Genomic DNA, 5,334 nt, shown 5'->3' with positions numbered 1-5,334 from the left:
TTACTGTTACATGAGTGTTTTGACTCTGGGGAAGCTAAGCAACCCCTCTAGCACTCTATAATAAGATAGGGTGTGCTGGGTCAGTAAATTTCAAGAGACTAGTAAAGTCAATTTAACTTTACATGCCCTGGGAGACAGTAATCAGTCCCAGGAAAGGTATTTAGACCCTGGGGAGTCTGGAAGACACACCTGTGCCACTGCACTGAAGGTGCTGTGTGACACACAGAATAAAATGATGCCATGGAGGTTGATTTAAAACTCCATTATCAAATAACACAAAAGTAAAACACACAAAAGATACACGGAAGAGTGGGGAAAAAAAAGGCTTACACTCTTCCCAGGTAAAAATAAATAAAATCCTAGAAATCCAGCAAAGTTCCTGGGGGTCGCAAAAGGGAAATTAGCACATTTGGAGAATTCTCCCTAACACAGGGCTCGCAGATATGGTGGCCAACTGTTCCGTATTCTGCAGGACGGTCCAGTTTTGGAGGAATCTGTCCTATGCTGGATGGATAAAAGTCCCACCTCCTTTCAGTTAGGTAAATGCTTTGTTTGTGGGGCTGTGGGAACCCGTCTCCCAGGTGTGCCCACCATCCCCAAGCCTTGCTGCAGTCACGGGGAGCCCCGGCGGGTTTCCCGGCCCTCCCCAGAGGGAAAAGTTCTAAAGGGGCCCCCTCTAGAGATCCAGGGGGCCCAGCCTTGGGTGCCCGTCTCCCGTGTGGGTCATCCGTCCCAGCGGCGGTCCTGGGGAGCACCGGCAGGGTCCCGGTCCCTGCCCAGAGGGAAAAGCTCGAAGGCGGAGCAGAAAGCTCTACGTCGGCCCGGCCAGAGCTCCATGGCAGCCGGGGGTTCTGTCCCCGGCCTCGGGCACCTGCCGGGCATGTGGGTCGTCCATCCCCAAGCCCAGCAGTGGCCCTGGGGAGCCCCGGAAGGGTCACCATCCCTGCCCGGAGGGAAAAGCTCTAAAGGCCACCCCCCTCCAAAGCTCCAGGGCGGCACGGGCCAGAGTTAGAGGACAGCCGGGGTGGGGTGCTGCCGCCCACTGCCCCTGGGCACTTGCCAGTGGGGGCCGAAGGCCCTTCCTGTCCAGGCCCATTGGAAAGCATTGCACGACCAGATGGCTCTCTGCAAGTAGGGTTGCCAACTTTCTGAAATCATTTTACAGGACACTTGCCCACGAGGCATGGGAACTTTTCCCTCCAGGGAGGCACGGGGACTGCGCTGGGGCTTCCTGCGACCGCTGCTGGGCTTGGGGACTTGGTCACACACAGGTGACACTTGCCACGGGGACCAGAACAAAACCATGAATGCCATGGAACACAGAGCTGGCCGTTCTTAGCGGTTCTAATCCCACAGAGGAAAGGGGTCCGCTCGGGCCGGCCATAGACACCAGCATTGCGTTTCGGACTTGGTCACACAAGGGTGGCATTACCCCAAGGACGGGGAAGGCGCCACAGCCGCCCCAGAGCTCCAGCCGAGCCTCGTTACCAACCTCTACTCGTGCAGAGGTACGGGGACCCACAGCGTCGCTAATTCTGTTACTTGCACTTGCCTTAGACGGCCAGTGGTGCACCCATGGTGACGGGATCCCACCCCAGCCGGCACGCGCTGCCCCCCACCTTCATTGCGCCACAGGGTTTCGTTCAGCCCTCCGACATGCACACGTGTTAAGACGCCTTGGTCCGTGTTTCAAGACGGGTTGGGTGGGTAACCGACTCAGACCCCTGGCGCCCTTCGTGGGCCTCCCTTCCCGGTGGCGCAGCATGTTCGGGGTGCAAAGGGCAGTCCACCACAGTCAACAGTCGCATCGGGAGCTCTGTCTATTGTTGCTGCCCCGGCGACCTCCAAGAGGAGTCGTGACAGTTGCTGGAGAAGGGCGTGGCAGCAGTCAATCTCCCTCTGCCCCGCGGACACAGCAAAACTCCTGTCAGGGGGCTGTAACACTCTCTGCCGGAGCGGAGAACCACCCGCTCCCTGGGGCCTTCCCAGCTGACCCAGAGCCGCTCATTGTGCACCGCCACAGAGGAAATGCACCCTGCAGGGGCAGGATGTGCCCGGGTGGCAGTCCCGCGAGGTCATCCGACGTTTCCAGGCGACCGACCTGCCCGCTGTGTTGAATCCTGTGGGCGGACTGCACGGACCCCACCCGTTTCCCTCTCAATGGTTTCACACCCTAACTCTCTCTTCAAAGTTCTTTTCAACTTTCACTTACAGTACTTGTTGGCCATCTGTCTCGTGTCCGTATTTAGCCTTAGATGGAGTTTACCACCCGCTTTAGGCTGCGTTCCCAAACAACCCGACTCTGAGAAGACACGATCCTGGTGTGCCAGAGGCCGCTGTCGGCCTAACACCATCCATGGGGTGAGACTCGATCAGAAGGACTTGATCCCCCTGAGCAACGCCGGGGAGTCGGCCTTCTGCACGCCACATTTCCCACGCCTGCCACTAAACAGGGATTCAACGCTGGGCTCATCCCTCTCGACTCGCCGTTACTGAGGGAATCCTGGTTAGTTTATTTTCGTCTGCTTAGTAATCTGCTTAAATTCAGCGGGTCGCCACGTCTGATCGGAGGCTGTAGTCAGGGAAGCAGAAAGTTCGGGGCGGCCGGCCTCTGTCGGGGCTGTACGGGGGGAGGTTGCCCCAGCCCTGTGCCTCCAGCGCAGCCGAGTGTGCGATGTCCCGATCTTCGGCCGAAGCACACATGGTCGTGAGGCCCGCACTCCAGGGCCATCCCGCGCCGGTAGCCGTCGGACACCCCAGTCAGCCACAAGCGGCACAGCCAGGTGCCCTGGGGTAGGGTGAAGGTGCGCCAGGCTTTTTAAAGCCCCGCCGCCACCAGGGCACGCTGGGCCCTCCGAAAGTGGCACAAGGCGGGGGAACTGGGGAGGCCGGGACGTGCCGACAGTGAGCCTGCGCGCCAGGGATCCTGCATCAGTGCTGATCGGTGTCTGTCCATAGGGGGGGCAAAGGCAACGGGGTCCCTGCGACAGCCCCAGCCGCTCCCATGCGAGGGAACACCGGGGTGATTGATGTTCAAGCGACCCTCAGACAGGCGTAGCCCCGGGAGGAACCCGGGGCCGCAAGGTGCATTCGAAGTGTCGATGATCGATGTGTCCTGCAATTCACACTAATTGTCGCAGCTAGCTGCGTTCTTCATCGACGCGAGAGCCGAGTGATCCACTGCCAAAAGTCACAGTCAAATTGTTTTTTGTTCCAAACGTCGGCTTGACCCTGCCAGTGCTGGAGAGGCCGGGAGGAAGGCAGCGCCACCTGTGGCGAGACAGCCCAGCGCCCCGTCTAGCGTCCCCACTTGGGAGTCGGCCGAGACCATTGTGGTTTTAAAACAACAAAAATAAAGAAATCCAAGCACTCAGCCCGGGAAGCCTGCCCGCCGTCTGCAGCAACACAGCACTTCCCACAGGGATGGAGGCAGGCTGCTCTGCTGCCAGCTCACCCGGCCCAATCCACTCATCCTTCCCCAACCCCTATCCGCTCACCTTTTGGGAGTGAGGGGACAGACAGTACAGGCGGGGGGGGGGCGGGTCAGTGGGACCGCTAGAGCCTTCAAACCCCAGCCTGGCCGCAAAGGGCCGAGCTCCAGGTACCTGGGCAAGAGGGATGGTTGCCCGCTGCGCTGGCGGGCCGGGCCTGGGCCCACCCACAGATGTGAGCGGCTGGAACCTCGACGCCCGCCTGGCGTGCCGGACCCCTCTCTGCCTGGGGAGGCGTCCCTTGGGAACCGGCAGGTTTCCCTCGGCTCCTGGCTGCCCCCTCTCGGGGCTTCCCTGCCGCCCGGGGTGTGCCCACCAATGCCCGCCCGCTGGCGGGTCAAAGAGGCACGCATGTCCCCGGCCAGTGCAGCAGTCGGCTCGATGAGGAGAGGAGGTGCGCGGGGCTCCCTCTCTGGTACGTTGTTGGGGAAATCTCCAGCAGGTTAACCCAACCCTGCCAAGCGTCCCTGTCCCACCTGAGAGGGTCTGCGACTCAGCAGATGAAGGGAATCCCGCTCCCCGGCGCTTGGTTTCCCACACGCCCGGACTGCTCTGCTGGCCGGACCATAGAGCGAGGGGTGGCCTGGGCTGCGGGTGTGCACGTCTGGGACGCAACCGAGTTCGGGCCTGCGGCTCTCGATCCTTCATGCATCCACTCACAAGCAGATACCCCATCCATACATGTTCCAATTCACACTCAAATGCCCCATTTCCCCTTCCAAACACACGTTGCAGATTCAAATGCCACCTCCCTCCAAACCCTAGCCGTCCCTCCAGAACTACACCAAGATGCTCCACCCCTCTCTTCAGAGCCACACCCATATACTTCACCTCTACCTCCAGACTCAGACGGCGCCATCTGCCCTCTCTCTATACCCACACCAGGATTACCTCATCCCTTCGACACACACATGTTCCCAGCCCTCCCATAAACCAACATCCTTCTCTCCAGACATACATACCCCATCCCTCCATTCACACCCAAATGCCCCCTTCCTTCCCACCAGAGTGCTCCAGCCCTCACTGAGACCCACATGCTCCATCATTCCCTGACATGCCCCCGTTATATGCCCTGTCCCTCCACTCCAGATCAACGATGCCTCCTCCGATCCAGACTCCACCAAGATGCCCCATCCCTTCCTCAAGACCCACACCATGATGCCCCATCTTCCCTCCACACAGCAAGATGCCCCATCCCTCCCTCCAGACCCACACCAATGTGTCCCATGCCTCCCTTCTCACTCACAACAATGTCCCCATTCCTCCCTCCAGACCCACACCTATGTGCCCCAGCCCTCCCAGACGCACACCAAGATGTCCCATACCTCACTTAGACCCACACCATGATGCCACCATGCCTCCATTCCAGAGCCCACCAAGCTGCCACCAATCCCACCTCGAGACCCATACCATGCCCCATCCTGCCCTCCAGACCCACTGTGCCCCCATACCTCCCTCCAGAACCACACCAATGTGCCCCATCCCTACCCCCAGACCCACACCAATGTACCCCATCCCTCCCATCAAACCCACACCAATGTGCCCCATCCCCTCTATCCAGACCCACTCCAAATACCCCCATTCCCACCCTCCAGATGCACACAGATGCACCCATCCCACCCACACCAGGATGCACCCATCCCACCCTCCAGACCAACAAATGCCCCATGCCTGTTCAGACCGGTACCAATGTGCCCCCATCCCTCCATGCACACAGCAAGATGCCCCCATCCTGCCCTCCAGACCCACACCTAGATGAACCATCCCTCCTTTCAGACCCACAATGTGCCCCCATCCCTCCCCAGACACAGGCCAATGTCCCCGATCCCCTCCCTCCAGACCC

General features: G+C 59.9%; 1 non-coding gene across 1 annotated transcript; it reads right to left on the bottom strand.

Annotated features, from left to right (window-relative positions):
- Window positions 1–3,038: 3,038 nt before the first annotated feature.
- LOC138564899 (5.8S ribosomal RNA) lies at window positions 3,039–3,192 on the bottom strand. The gene has a single exon (XR_011300825.1). It is a non-coding gene; the product is annotated as a 5.8S ribosomal RNA (ribosomal RNA).
- Window positions 3,193–5,334: the final 2,142 nt, after the last annotated feature.

Source organism: Ambystoma mexicanum, chromosome 1q (assembly GCF_040938575.1).
Source record: "Ambystoma mexicanum isolate Mex_15411 chromosome 1q, UKY_AmexF1_1, whole genome shotgun sequence".
Classification (NCBI taxonomy): domain Eukaryota; kingdom Metazoa; phylum Chordata; class Amphibia; order Caudata; family Ambystomatidae; genus Ambystoma; species Ambystoma mexicanum.
The sequence above is the reverse complement of the archived record's forward strand: the minus strand, read 5'-3'. Positions and strand labels throughout refer to the sequence as shown.